This window comes from Budorcas taxicolor, chromosome 4, assembly GCF_023091745.1.
Source record: "Budorcas taxicolor isolate Tak-1 chromosome 4, Takin1.1, whole genome shotgun sequence".
Classification (NCBI taxonomy): domain Eukaryota; kingdom Metazoa; phylum Chordata; class Mammalia; order Artiodactyla; family Bovidae; genus Budorcas; species Budorcas taxicolor.
In genome coordinates, this window is record NC_068913.1 from 84670576 (window position 1) to 84687526 (window position 16951).

Sequence of the window (16951 nt, forward strand, 5' to 3'; positions counted from 1 at the left end):
CCAACTCACTGGAAAAGACCTTGATGCTGGGAAAGACTGAAAGCAAAAGGAGAAGGCGGCAGCAGAGGATGAGATGGTTGGATAGCATGATAAACACAATGGATGTGGATCTGAGCAAACACCGGGAGATAGTGAAGGACAGGGGAGCTTGGTGTGCTGCAGTCCATGGGCTCACAGAGTCTGACAAGACAGTGACTGAACAACAACAATAAAGACAATTTCATAAAATCTGTTTTCTGTTGTCAATCTCCTCATAAAATTGTTTGCCATCTAGTGGACAATCTAAATACTGCTTAGTTTTGTAAGACAGGGTTCTAAGTAGAGTATCTAGAGAGAGAGATGGAAATTAATCAGAGATATTCTGGGGCAAAATCTCAATAAATGAAAAGATGTAATATGTTTATAGATGGAAAGACTCAACATAGTAAAAATGAAAGTTCTCTTGAAGTAGATGCAGGTTTAGTGCAATCTAGTGAATATCTAAGCGAGATTTTTTTATAGGTATAGACAAGATTCTAAAATTTATATGGAAAGGCAAAGGAAGTAGAATAGCTAAAACAATTTTGCCAGAAGAATAAAGTGTGAAGAATCATCCCACCTGACTTAAGAACTTTTTATATAGCTACAGTAATCAAGACTCTGTGGTACTGATGGAGAGAGAGAAATATAGAGCAATGGAAGAGAAGAGAGAACAGAGAAATAGACCCACATGAATATGGTTGACTTTTGACAAAGTTGTGAAAGCAATGCAATGGATAACCTTTTAAAAAATGGTACTAGAGCAATTGGACATCCATAGGCAAAAAAATAAATATTGCCTTAAGTTTCATAGTTTATATGAAAATAAACTAAAAAGTAGGTAATGGATTAAATATAAGATGTAAAGCATAAACATTTCAGGAGAAAAAAAAGAGGAGAAAAACTTTGTTCTCTAGGACTAGAGTTCTTAGACCTGACACTAAAAGCATGTATATAAAAGGAAAAATTGATAAATTAGACCATAAAAGTTTCAAACTTTTGCTCTGTGCAAGACTCTTCTTTAATCTCTGTTTAGGACTAAAGTAAGCTACAATCTGGAGGAAAATATTTACAAACTTCATATCTGACAAAACACTATTGTATCTAGAATTTATATAGAACTCCTATATCTCTACAGTTTTTTAAAAAAAGCAATTCAGTCAGAAAAAGGATGAAATACATGAAAAAAACATTTCACTAAAGAGGAGATACAGATGCGAAGTAAACACATGAAAATATTTTCAACATTGTCAGGGAAATTCAAACTTACACTACAATGAGATATCATTACACATCTATCAGAAAGGCTAAAATAAAAACAGTCAATATCAAGCGCTGGTTAGGATACAGAGAAATTGGATCACTCATACATTGCTACTGGGAATGTAGAATGGAAGAGCCACTCTGGAAAATAACTTAGTTGTTTCCTTAAATACTAAACATATAACTACTGTACAAATCAGCAATAGCACTCCTGGGCATTTATCCCAGAGAAGTTGAAACTTATGTTCACACCAAAATCTGTACACAAATGTTCATATTGCTTTATTTGTGATAGCTCCAAACTGGGAACAACCTAGGTGAGCTTCAAGGAGTAGGGTGAATGGTTAAATAAATTGTGATACATCCATATCAAGGGATACTACTCAGTGGTAAAACAGAATGAACTGTTGACATATGTCTATACTACAATCTGGGTGAATTTCCAGAGAATTATGCTGACTGAAAAAGCCAGTCCTGCAAGATTGCATACTGTATGATTCCATTTATATAACATTCTTTAAATGCAAACTTATACAAATAAAGAACACGTTGCAAGAGGTGAAGGAGGGATTGGGGGTGTGTGAAGAAAGTGGATGTGGCTTTTTATAGCCACATTTTTATATGCTGCATAAGGTATCTGTGATGATGAAAATGTTTTATACCTTGCTGATATCAATGTCAATATCTTAGTTATTAAAGTATAGTTTTGCATGTGGGAAACCAGAGTACAGGATAAACAAGACCTCTCTATTATTTTTTACAACTGCATTATTTTTTACGAATGAGGATGATCTGCAAATTAACAGTTTAATTAAAATATATACATATAAAAATAATTCCTGGCAATGACACCCCACTCCAGTACTCTTGCCTGGAAAATCCCATGGACATGGGAGCCTGGTGGGCTGCAGTCCATGGGGTCGCTAAGAGTAGGACACGACTGAGCAACTTCACTTTCACTTTTCACTTTCATGCATTGGAGAAGGAAATGGCAACCCACTCCAGTGTTCTTGCCTGGAGAATCCCAGGGACGGGGGAGCCTGGTGGGCTGCCGTCTATGGGGTCACACAGAGTCGGACACAACTGAAGTTACTTAGCAGCAGTAGCAGCAGCAGCAGGGCAAAATGCACTACTTTGAAGGTATGAATACTTAAGGAATCATTGTTTATTTCTTAAGAAATCAAGATGATCTCTTCCTATCTCATATAAATTTGATTCACTGAAGTTTTTATGTCCTTGAAACTTCTAACTATTCTATATACTTGAAGAGTTGGGCTCTGTTCAGAATGTACAATATCCACATTTCTCCACAGACATGCATTGTTACTAACATACTATCCTTAGTCAGAATAGAATTCTGACAAAGATGTATTTATTTTTCTAAACAATAGGTGGCATATCAGTTTTGCAAATAAAATGATGATTCATCCTCTTGTAGCAAGAAATGTAACTATGTCTTTCAAACTAATTTAAGTTTAATTTATACACAGGCACACCTCAGAGATATTGGGGATTCAGTTCCAGGCCACCTCAACAAAGCAAATACTGCAATTAAGCAAATCACACAACTGTCTTAATTTCCCAGTATAGAAAAAATTAAATTTATACTTTATGAAGAGTACAATAACATTATGTCTAAAAAATGTATGTACCTTAATTTAAAAAATAATTTATTTATTGCTAAAAAAATTGCTAACCATCATCTGAGCCTTCAATACATCAAAGACCACTGATCACAGGTCACCATAATGAATAAAATGATAATGAAAAAGCTTGAAATGTTGTGAGAATTACCTAAATGTGATGCAGAGACATGAAGTGAGCAAATGTTGTTGAAAAAATGGTTCCAATAGATTTGACAGAGGGTTGACATAAACCTTTCATTTTAAAAATGAATCATCTGCAACGTATAAGAAAAGAGGTATCCCCCAAATATGCTAAAAGATCACTAATTATTAGAGAAATACAAATCAAAACTACAATGAGGTATCACCTTACACTGGTCAGAATCACTTTAGTTCAGTTGACTCTTTGCAACCCCATGGACTGCAGCATGCCAGGCTTTCCTGTCCATCACCAACTCCTGGAGCTTGTTCAAACTAATGTCTATTGAGTCCTTGATGCCATCCAACCATCCTGTCCTCTGTTGTCCCCTTCTCCTCCTGCCTTCAATCTTTCCCAGAATCAGAGTCTTTTCTAATGAGTCAGCCCTTCACATCAGGTGGCAAAAATATTGGAGCTTCAGCTTCAGCATCAGGACTTCCAATGAATATTCAGGACTGATTTCCTTTAGGATTGACTGGTTTGATCTCCTTGCTGTCCAAAGGACTCTCAAGAGTCTTCTCCAACACCACACTTCAAAAGCTTCAATTCTTTGGTGCTCAGGTTTCTTTATGATCCACCTCTCATGTCCAAACATGACTACTTGAAAAAACATAGCTTTGACTAGATGGAACTTTGTCAGCAAAGTAATGTCTCTGCTTTTTAATATGCTGTCTAGGTTAGTCATAGCTTTTCTTTCAAGGAGCAAGTTTCTTTTAATTTCATGGCTGCAGTCACCATATGAAGTGATTTTAGAGACCAAGAAAAAGCCTGTCATTGTTTCCATTGTTTCCCCATCTATTTGCCATGAAGTGATGGGACTGGATGCCATGATCTTTGTTTTTTGAATATTGAGTTTTCATCCAGCTTTTTCTCTCTCCTCTTTCACTTTCATCAAGAGGCTCTTTAGTTCTTCTTCACTTTCTGTCATAAGGATGCTGTCATCTGCATATCTGAGGTTATTTATATTTCTCCTGGCAATCTTGATTCCAGCTTGTGCTTCATCCACTTCAGAATTTCACATGATGTAATCTGCATGCAAGTTAAATAAGCAGAGTGACAATATACAGCTTTGGCATACTTCTTTCCCGGGTTGAAACCAGTTTATTGTTCCATGTCCAGTTCTAACTGTTGCTTCTTGACCTGCATACAGATTTCTGAGGAGGCAGGTAAGGTGGTCTGGCATTCCCATCTCTTTAAGAATTTTCCAGTTTTTTTTGTGATCCACATAGTCAAAGGCTTTAGCATAGTCAATGAAGCAGATGTTTTTCTGGAATGCTCTTGCTGTTTCTATGATCTAAATAGTCAGAATGGCCATCATCAAAAAATCTACAAATAATAAATATTGGATAGGGTGTGAAGAAAAGGGAACCCTCCTATGCCTATTGGTTGGAATGCTAACTGACACAGTCACTATGGAGAACATAATGGAGGTTCCTTAAACAACTAAGAATAGAGATACCATATTATCCAGCAATTCCATTCCTGAGCATATACCTGGAGAAAAGCATGATTAAAAAGGATACATGCACCCCAATATTCTTGCAGCACTATTTACAATGGCCAGGACATGAAAGCAATCTAAATGTCCACCGATGGATGATTGACTAAAGAAGATGCGGTACATATATACAGTGGAATATTATTCAGCCACAAAAAGAAGGAAATAATACGTTTTGCAGCAACATGAATGGATATGGAAATTATCATACTGAGTGAAGTAAGTCAGACAAAGGCAAATATCATATGACATCACTTATATGTGGAATCCAATGAAAGGGTACAAATGACCTTATCTATAAAGCAGAAATAGTTACAGATGTAGAAAATCACAAACATATGGGGGTAAGCAGGTGGAGGGGGGGAAGGGATAAACTGGAACATTGGGATTGACATATATACACTACTATATATAAAATTAATAACTAATAATGACCTACTATCTAGCACAGGGAATCTACTCAATACTCTGTAATGGTGTCTATGGGAAAAGAATCTTAAAAAAAGAGTGGATATATGTATATGCATAGCTGATTAACTTTGCTATACACCTGAAACTAACGCTACATTGTAAATCAACTATACTCCAATAAAAATTTTTTTAAAAATTGCTAAAAGCACAATGAAAAAGGGGTATGCTAGTACATAGTTCTCCTCATAGCTTATAATACACTTAAAAATATCAGTTAACTGACTAAAAGAAGACACCTATTTTTTCCAAAATTAACACTGGGAATTTTGCTACTTCTTTGGGGAAATATATGAAAATAACCTCTAGACTTCATAATGCAATATTGTGTTCCTTTGAATATATTATAGTTTATACATTGTATGAGAATACTCTTTTTCTCTCAACATCATACTGGAAGTTTTAACTAAAATCTAGTAAATGCTAATGCATATCAAATGTTAACTTTTCTAATTGTAGTTAATATTATTCAGATAGAGAGGCAAATTTCAAGCAAGCATTCAATATATGAATAATACATCACTTTATTTTCTAATAAAATTTACATTATGAACTTTGACTACTTTGTTATATTGTAGGCAGCAAATGTTTTCTTCCCTTAGGAGTTGAAACTTACTTGGGGGCTATTTTAAGCCTGAGGAACCACTGGTGGGTGAGATTAATCATTTCCTACTGCCTTCAGGTGTTCAGTATTCGGCTACTTATACCCCAGTTTAAAAAAGAGCCTAGCGGTCTCTCTGTTATTTGTTAGTTGTAAACTCACAGATGTATTGAGGGCTGCCGACTTTATTTTTTCCTAAGAACCCCAGTCTATATTGTTCTAAATATATTTGTATTTTATGTTGTCATTCTTTCATGGTACCTGCTTGCACATAACCATTCATGGGAGGCCATGGAGAAAGTCACCTTCCAGCCTCAACGTGAGTGTTTGGGTCCTGGCCTTCAGCATAACAGAATAAAAGCCTAAACCCTGACAAGGAGAGGTAGAAGCAATCTGAGGTTTTCCACTGAGAGACTGGGTTTGAATGCATGCCTTTCCATTTTTGAACTCTGAAACCAAGATTCGGTCTCTAAAGCTAAGCCTCAATTTCATCTACAACAAGATCTGTTGTAAGAATTAAAGTTAAATAATATATATGTAAGCTATTCTATAACAGGAGCCTTATTTTTTGATGTTCATTAGGAAATTTAAAAAAATTAATGAATTCAGCTTATAAACTTAAGCTATTTTTAGAAGAGTATTAACTATAAATTTCTAGTAATATCTAGCTAGCAGTTGTCAATTACAGGAAATTTAAAAAGAAAGGCACAAAAAAGGTGGAAGAAAAAAATTTTTTTTCCCCACTTTAGAAGTTAGTGCTCAGGGTAGAACATGTTCTGTATTGTCACCCTGCCTGACCCAAATATTGCTGTAAGATCTCTGAGTTGGGAAAAGCAGAAGCTGTCATGAAGAGGGCTTATATTCCCAAGAGAAGCTGTAGACAGACTTCAGGAGAGATAGAGTGTTGGAAGGGCTTTAGCACTCTGGGCAGTGTGTTGAGGGAGAGAGCCTATTAATACTGCATCAAGGATGTGAATGCATGGCTTAAAAATTTAAACTGAGACATCATCTCACAGCAATACACTATCATATCATAGTCAAATACTGTCAGTTATTTAATCATTTTTGAGGGGTTATATGAATACATCCTATCTCTGGAAGGACAGTTTTTGAGTAGTGGTGCTTTATATTTTTGTGTCTCATAGAGTCTCTAGTACTATAATATATAATATGATTCTATAATAGGTAATAAATAATGACTGAAATTAGCCTTTTCATCTATAAAAATAAATTCTTAAACTATGCATCTAGATTACAAAATGGTTTTTATTTAACTCTGAAGTTCTATTTTATTTCAGGTTTTACTTTTATGTTCTTCAAGAATTTATTGTCACTAAAACTTTTATTGAGTTATTTATTTTCTATAAATTCAATGCAGTATAATACAAAGATAGGGAGGCCCATAACTGTATTTTCTACTTGAGGTGGCTGGTATCTTTAAGATATATTTGTAGAGGGGGTGGTCCCAAGATGGCAGAGTAATATGATGAGGAGACCACTTTCTCCCCCACAAATTCATCAAAAGATCATTTGAATGCTAAGCAACTTCCACAAAACAACTTCTGAACACTGGAGGAGGATATTAGGCACCCAGTACTGCAGCCCATTCTCTTTGAAAGGAGGTAGGACAAAATATAAAAGACAAAAAGAGAGAGAAAATAATTAGGGATGGAGTTCCATCTGGGAAGGGAGTCATGAAGGAGGAGAAGTTTCCAAACATCAGGAAACCCTCTCACTGGCAGGTCTGTGGAGAGTTTTGGAATCTCAGAGGGCAACATAACTGGGGGTGGGGGTGTGGGGGTGTGGTGTGGAAACCCACAGAATACGTGCCTAACTGCAGCTCATAGTGGAGAAGTAGCCCAGACACTCATGTCTGCCACCAGGGGATGGACAGAGAGGCACGAGAGAACATTCCTGCAAAAGGTTCTAACCTAATGTGTAACCTGGCCTGCTCACAGAACAAAGGATTGAGAGAAAACCAAAGGAGAGCTAGCTGGCTGCATACAGGGCCCTTCCCTGCACTGGAGGCAGAGAGGCATGAATGTGACAGGCAGAGCTGGCAGGCTAAGGGCAATCTCAGCCCCAGAGACTGGCATCCTCCACCAAACTGTGAGCATGCTCCCAGTCGCTAACCACATCTTCCTGGGATCCTGGTTGGCTGACATCTGCCAGGAGGGTCGCATCCTGAGATCAGCTCCCCAGAGGAGACACAAGGCACACCTGAGACGATGCTCTCGTGGCCTCCAGGGAAACTGAACAGCCAGGATTGGGCAGGTGATTAAGACACACTGTCCACCTGGGACAGTGCGCTCGCCAAGCACCTGGTCGCCTGAGCTGGGAAGGGCACAAAAGCACTTCCCACTGAGTCTGTGCCCTTGAGGAGTACCCGAGAACATGAAGGTGAGCATCTTAGACCCGGGAAGTGCACAAAACACAAGGCCCGCTTTGGACAGTACCCCTGCAGAGCAACCTGGAGCATGAACAGTGTAGATATGGAAAGCACATGCTGCTGTGAGCTGAGGCGAACCCGGTGTGGTCCATACACTGTGAGCACTCCCCACACACGCCAGTGATATTTGTTTGCAGTGTTCCTTCTGCCCCACAAGTGAGTCTAAATAAGTGAACACCTTTGCCCCCTTTTGTCAGGGCAGAAATTAGACACTGAAGAGACCTGTAAACAGAGGAAGCCAAAATTAACAAACAAGAGGAAATGCTCTGGAAGTGACAAGTACAACAGATTAAAACCCTGTAGTTAACATTGACTAAGCACAGGAAGGGGCTTATAGACCTTAAGAAGAAGTACAAGCTGGAACAAGGAACCATCTGAAACTAAACTGACCCCACACTGCCCACAACAGCTCCAGAGAAATTCCTAGATATATCTTTAGTATTATCATTAAAAAAATTTTAAAGTTCATTATTACTCCTTTAATTTTCATTTTTATAACCTATTGCCTTGCAAAAAAAGACCCCATTTTTAAAGCAAATTTCACATATATACTTTTTATAATTTTTGTGATTGATTTTGTTTTGTATTTTTAATATTGTATTTTGAGAGTCAAACCTCTACTATAGATTTTTAATCTTTGCTTTTTGGTATTTTGTTATCAATTTTGTACCTTTAAGAATCTAATCTTCAGTATCCATATTCCCTTAGGTATGTGATTACTGGCTTGATTGCTCTCTCCCCTTTTGACTCCCCTTCTTCTCCTTCTGGTCACCTCTATCTCCCTCCTCCCTCTTTTCTTCTCCATGTAACTCTGTGAACCTCTCTGGGTGTCCCACACTGTAGAGAATCTTTTCACCATTAACCTAGATGTTTTATCATCTGTGCTGTATGGATGGAGAAGTATTGAGGCTACTGTAAGGATAAGACTGAAAGCCAGAGGCAGGAAGCTTAAATCCAAAACTTGAGAATACTAGAGAACTCCTGATTCCTGGGAACATTAGTAGACAAGAACTCATCCAAAAGCCTCAATACCTACCAGCTCCATCCAAGACCCAACAAGTTCCAGAACAAGACATACCATGCTAATTCCTCAGCAATGCCAGAACACAGCCTTGAGCATTAAAATATAGGCTGCCCAAAGCCATAGCAAACTCATAGACACCTCAAAACTCACTACTGGACACTTCATTGCACTCCAGAGAGAAGAGATCCAGCTCCACCCACCAGAACACAAATGCAAGCTCCCCTAACCAGGAAACCTTGACAAGCCACTAGTCCAACCCCACCCACAGGAAGCAAGCTCCACAATAAAGAGGAATCACAAACTTCCAGCTTACAGAAAGGCCACCCCAAACACAGCAATCAAACAAAATGAAAAGGCAGAGAAATATTCAGCAGGTAAAGGAACATGATAAATGCCCATCAAACCAAATAAAAGAGGAGGAGATAGGGAGTCTACCTGAAAAATAATTCAGAGTAATGGTAGTAAAGATGATCCAAAATCTTGAAAACAAAATGGAGTTACAGATAAATAGAGACAAGGATTGAGAAGATGCAAGAAATGTTTAACAAGGACCTAGAAGAAATAAAAAAGAGTAAATCAATAATGAATAATTCAATAAATGAGGTAAAAAACACTCTGGAGGGAACCAACAGTAGAATAACTGAGGCAGAAGATAGGATAAGTGAGGTGGAAATAGAATGGTGGAAATACATGAAGCAGAGAGGATAAAAGAAACACGAATGAAAAGAAATGAGGACAACATCAGAGACCTTTGGGACAATGTTAAATGCCCCCAACATTCGGATCATAGGAGTCCCAGAAGAAGACAAAATGAAAGGGCATGAGAACATACTTGAGGAGATAATAGTTGAAAGCTTCCCTATAATGGGGAAGGAAATAGCCACCCAAGTTCAAGAAATCCAGAGAATCCCAAACAGGATAAACCCAATGTGAAACTCCCCAAGACACATATTAATCAAATTAACAAAGATCAAACACAAATAACAAATATTAAAAGCAGCAAGGGAGAAACAGCAAATAACACACAAGGGGATTCCCATATGGATAACAGCTGATCTTTCAATAGAAACTCTTCAGGCCAGAAGGGAATGGCAGGACATACTTAAAGTGATGAAAGAGAAGAAGCTATAACCCAGGTTACTATACCCAGCAAGGATCTCATTCAAATATGAAGGAGAAATCAAAAGCTTACAGACAAGCAAAAGCTGAGAGAATTCAACACCACCAAACCAGTTCTTCAACAAATGTTAAAGGATCTTCTCTAGACAGGAAACACAGGAAATGTTTATAAACTCAAACCCAAAACAACAAAGTAAATGGCAATGAGACCATACTTATTAATAATTACCTTAAATGTAAATGGGTTGGTTGGGTTGAATGCCCCAACCAAAAGACAAGGACTGGCTGAATGGATACAAAAACAAGACCCCCTATATATACTGCCTACAACAGACCCATCTCAAACCAAGGGATACATACAGACTGAAAGTGACGGGCTGGAAAAAGATATTTCATACAAATGGAGACCAAAAGAAAGCAGGAGTAGCAATACTCATATCAGATGAAATAGACTTTGAAATGAGGGCTGTGAAAAGAGACAAAGAAGGGCACTACATAATGATCAAATGATCAATTTAAGAAGATATAACAATTTTAAATATATATGCACCCAACATAGGAGCACCTCAATACATAAGGCAAATGCTAACAAGTATGAAAGGGGAAAATAACAATAACACAATAATACTGGGAGACTTTAATACCCCACTCACACCTATGGATAGATCAACCAAACAGAAAATTAGCAAGGAAACACAAACTTTAAATGATACAATCGACCAGTTAGACCTAATTGATATCTATAGGATATTTCACCTCAAAACAGTGAATTTCATCTTTTTCTGAAGTGCACACAGAACATTCTCCAGGATAGATCACATCCTGGGCCATAAATCTAGCCTTGGTAAATTAAAAAAAAATTGAAATAATTTCAAGCATCTTTTCTGATCACAATGTGGTAAGATTAGATGTCAACTACTGGAAAAAACCCAGTAAAAATACAAACATATGGAGGCTAAACAACATGCTTCTGAATAACCAACAAATTACAGAAGAAAAAAAAAAGAAATCAAAATATGCATAGAAGCAAATGAAAATTAAAACACAACAACCCAAAACCTATGGGATTCAGTAAAAGCAGTGCTAAGGGGAAGGTTCATAGCAATACAAGCTTACCTCAAGAAACAAGAGAAAAATCAAATAAATAACCTAACTTTACACCTAAAGCAACTAGAAAAAGGAGAAATGAACCCCAGGGTTAGTAGAAGGAAAGAAATGATAAAAATTAGGGCAGAAATACATGAAAAAAAGAAAAAAACAAAGGAGACTATAGCAAAAATCAACAAAACTAAAACCTGGTTCTTTGAGAAGATAAATAAAATAGACAAACCATTATCAAGACTCATCAAGAAAAATATCAATGAAAATGGAGAAATCACAACAGATGACACAGAAATACAAAGGATCATAAGAGACTACTATCAGCAACTATATGACAACAAAACGGACAACTTGGAGGAAATGGACGAATTCTTAGAAAAGTATAACCTTCCAAAACTGAACCAGGAAGAAATGGACAATCTTAACAGACCCAACACGAGCACAGATATCAAACTGGAATAAAAAATTTCCAACAAACACAAGCCCAGGACCAGGTGGCTTAACAGGTGAATTCTACCAAAAATTTAGAGGAGAGCTAAAGCCTATCCTACTCAAACTCTTCCAGAAAATTGCAGAGGAAGGTAAACTACCAAACTCATTCTATGAGGCCACCATCACTTTAGTACCAAAACCAAATACCTAATACCAAAGGATGCCACACACACACAAAAAGAAAATTACAGCCAATATCACTGATGTGGGGGTGAACATAGATGCAAAAATCCTCAACAAAATTCGAGCAAACAGAATCCAATAACATATTAAAATGATCATACATCATGACCAAGTGGACTTTATCCCAGGAATGCAGGGATTCTTCAATATCCACAAATCAATCAATGTGATACACCTCAAGAAACAAGGTTAACAAATTGAAAGATAAAACCAAAAAAAAGATATGATTATCTAAATAGATGCAGAGAAAGCCTTTGACAAAATTCAACATCCATTTATGATAAAAAAATCTTCAGAGAGCAGCCATAGGAGGAACATACCTCAAGAGAATAAAAGCCTTATATGATAAACCCACAGTAAACATTATCCTCAATGGTGAAAATTGAAAGCATTTCCCCTAAAGTCAGGAACAAGACAAGGGTACCCACTCTCACCTCTACTATTCAAGATAGTTTTGGAAGTTTTAGCCACAGTAATCAGAGAAGAAAAATAAATAAAAGGAATGCAGATTGGGAAAGAAGTAAAAGTTTCACTGTTTGCAGATGACATGATCCTCTACATAGAAAACCCTAAAGACTCCACCAGAAAATTACTAGAGCTAATCAATGAATACAGTAAAGTTGCAAGATAATAAATTAACACATGGAAATCCCTTGCATTCCTATATACTAACAATGAGAAAACAAAGAGAAATTAAGGAAACAATTACATTCACCATTGTGACATAAAGAATAAAACACTTAGGAATAAATCTACCTAAAGAAACAAAAGACCTATATATCAGTTCAGTTCAGTCACTCAGTCGTGTCTGACTCATTGTGATCCCATGAATCACAGCACGCCAGGCCTCCCTGTCCATCACCAACTCCTGGACTTCACTCAAACTCATGTCCATCGAGTCAGTGATGCCATCCAGCCATCTCATCCTCTGTCATTCCCTTCTCCTCCTGCCCCCAATCCCTCCCAGCATCAGAGTCTTTTCCAATGAGTCAACTCTGCGTGAGGCAGCCAAAGTATTGGAGTTTCAGAATCAGCATCAGTCCTTCCAATGAACACCCAGGGCTGATCTCCTTTAGGATGGACTGGTTGGATCTCCTTGCAGTCCAAGGGACTCTCAAGAGTCTTCTCCAACACTACAGTTCAAAAGCATCAATTCTTTGGTGCTCCACTTTCTTCACAGTTCAACTCTTACATCTATACCTATATATAGAAAACTATAAAACACTGATGAAAGAAATCAAAGATGACACAAATAGTTGGAGAAATATACAGTGTTCATGGATCAGAAGAATCAATATAGTGAAAATGAGTATATTACCCAAAGCAATATATAGATTCAGTGCGATCTCTTTCAAGCTACTAATGGTGTTTTTCACAGAACTAGAACAAATAATTTCACAGTTTGCATGGAAATATAAAAAACTCCGAATAGCCAAAGCTATCTTGAGAAAGAAGAATGGAACTGGAGGAATCAACCTGTGGTATCAGACTATACCACAAAGCTACAGTCATCAATACAGTATGGTACTGGCACAAGGACAGAAATATAAATCAATGAAACAAAATAGAAAGCCCAGAGATAATTACATGCACCTATAGACTGTGGCTCAGATCATGAACTCCTTATTACCAAATTCAGACTTAAATTGAAGAAAGCAGGGAAAACCACTAGATCATTCAGGTATGACCTAAATCAATTCCCTTATGATTATACAGTGGAAGTGAGAAATAGATTTAAGGGCCTAGATCTGATAGATAGAGTGCCTGATGAACTATGGAATGAGGTTCGTGACATTGTACAGGAGACAGGGATCAAGACCATCCTCATGGAAAAGAAATGCAAACAAGCAAAATAGCTGTCTGGGGAAGCCTTACAAATAGCTGTGAAAAGAAGCGAAGCGAAAAGCCAAGGAGAAGAGGAAAGATATAAGCATCTGAATACAGAGTTCCAAAGAATAGCAAGAAGAGATAAGAAAGCCTTCTTCAGCGATCAATACAAAGAAATAGAGGAAAAGAACAGAATGGGAAAGACCAGAGATCTCTTCAAGAAAATTAGAGATACCAAGGGAACATTTCATGCAAAGATGGGCTCGATAAAGGACAGAAATGGTCTGGACCTAACAGAAGAAGAAGATATTAAGAAGAGGTGGCAAGAATACACAAAAGAACTGTACAAAAAGGATCTTCACGACTTGGATAATCGTGATGGTGTGATCACTCATCTAGAACCAGACATCTTGGAATGTGAAGTCAAGTGGGCCTTAGAAAGCATCATTATGAACAAAGCTAGTGGAGGTGATGGGATTCCAGTTGAGCTATTTCAAATCCTGAAAGATGATGCTGTGAAAGTGCTGCAAATATGCCAGCAAATTTGGAAAACTCAGCAGTGGCCACAGGACTGGAAAAGGTCCATTTTCATTCTAATCCCAAAGAAAAGCAATGCCAAAGAATGCTCAAACTACCGCACAATTGCACTCATCTCACATGCTAGTAAAGTAATGCTCAAAATTCTCCAAACTAGAATTCAGCAATATGTGAACCGTGAACTCCCTGATGTTCAAGCTGGTTTTAGAAAAGGCAGAGGAACCAGAGATCAAATTGCCAACATCTGCTGGATCATGGAAAAAGCAAGAGAGTTCCAGAAAAACGTCTATTTCTTCTTTATTGACTATGCCAAAGCCTTTGACTGTGTGGATCACAATAAACTGTGGAAAATTCTGAAAGAGATGGGAATACCAGACCACCTGACTTACCTCTTGAGAAATCTGTATGCAGGTCAGGAAGCAACAGTTAGAACTGGACATGGAACAGACTGGTTTCAAATAGGAAAAGGAGTACATTAAGGCTGTATATTGTCACAGTGCTTATTTAACTTATATGCAGAGTACATCATGAGAAATGCTGGGCTGGAAGAAACACAAGCTGGAATCAAGATTGCCGCGAGAAATATCAATCACCTCAGATATGCAGATGACACCACCCTTATGGCAGAAAGTGAAGAGGAACTAAAAAGCCTCTTGATGAAAGTAAAAGAGAAGAATGAAGAAGTTCGCTTAAAGCTCAACATTCAGAAAACGAAGATCATGGCATCTGGTCCCATCACTCCATGAGAAATAGATGGAGAAACAGTGGAAACAGTGTCAGACTTTATTTTTTTTGGGCTCCAAAATCACTGCAGATGGTGACTTCAGCCATGAAATTAAAAGACCCTTACTCCTTGAAGAAAAGTTATGACTAACCTAGATAGCATATTCAAAAGCAGAGACATTACTTTGTCGACTAAGGTCCTTCTAGTCAAGGCTATGGTTTTTCCAGTCGTCATGTATGGATGTGAGAGTTGGACTGTAAAGAAAGCTGAGCGCCGAAGAATTGATGCTTTTGAACTGTGGTGTTGGAGAAGACTCTTGAGAGTCCCTTGGACTGCAAGGAGATCCAACCAGTCCATTCTGAAGGAGATCAGCCCTGGCATTTCTTTGGAAGGAATGATGCTGAAGCTGAAACTCCAGTACTTTGGCCACCCCATGCGAAGAGTTGACTCATTGGAAAAGACTCTGATGCTGGGAGGGATTTGGGGCAGGAGGAGAAGGGGTCGACCGAGGATGAGAGGCTGGATGGCATCACTGACTTGATGGACATGAGTCTGAATGAACTCCGGGAGTTGGTGATGGACAGGGAGGCCTGGCATGCTGCAATTCATGGGGTCGCAAAGAGTCGGACATGACTGAGTGACTGAACTGAACTGAATAGACACCTTATCTTTGACAAAGGAAGCAAGAATATACAATGGAGAAAAGATAATCTCTTTAACAAGTGGTGCTGGGAAAACCGGTCAACCACGGGGAAAAGAATGAAACTAGAACACTTTCTAACACCATACACAAAAATAAACTCAAAATGAATTAAAGATCTAAACATAAGACCAGAAATTATAAAACTCCCAGAGGAAAACATAGGCAAAACACTCTCTGACATAAATCACAGCAGTATCCTCTATGAACCACCTCCCAGAGTAATGGAAATAAAAGCAAAAATAAACAAATGGGACCTAATTAAACTTCAAAGCTTTTGTACAATGAAGGAAACTATAAGCAAGGTGAAAATACAGCCTTCAGAATGGGAGAAAATAATAGCAAATGAAGCAACTGACAAAGAATTAATCTTAAAAATATACAAGCAACTCATGAAGCTCAATACCAGAAAAATAAACGACCCAATCAAAAAAAAAGGGGGCCAAAGAACTAAACAGACAGTTCTCCAAAGAAGATATACAGATGGCTAACAAACACGTGAAAAGATGCTCAGCATCACTCATTATCAGAGAAATGCAAATCAAAACCACAGTGATGTACCATCTCATGCCAGTCAGAATGGCTGCCATGAAAAAGTCTACAAACAATAAATGCTGGAGAAGGTGTGGAGAAAAAGGAACCCTCTTATACTGTTGGTGGGAATGCAAACTAGTACAGCCACCTTGGAGAACAGTGTGGAGGAGATTCCTTAAAAAACTGGAAATAGAACTGCCATACGACCCAGCAATCCCACTGCTGGGCATATACACTGAGGAAACCAGAATTGAGACACATGTGCCACAATGTTCATTGCAGCACTGTTTACAATAGCTAAGACATGGAAGCAACCTAGATGTCCATCAACAGATGAATGGGTAAGAAAGCTGTGGCACATATATACAGTGAAATACTACTCAGCTATTAAAAAGAACTCATTTGAATCAGTTCTAGTGAGGTAGATGAAACTGGAGCCTATTATACAGAGTGAAGAGAGTCCCTTGGACTGCAAGGAGATCCAACCAGTCCATTCTGAAGGAGATCAGCCCTGGCATTTCTTTGGAAGGAATGATGCCGAAGCTGAAACTCCAGTACTTTGGCCACCTCATGCGAAGAGTTGACTCAT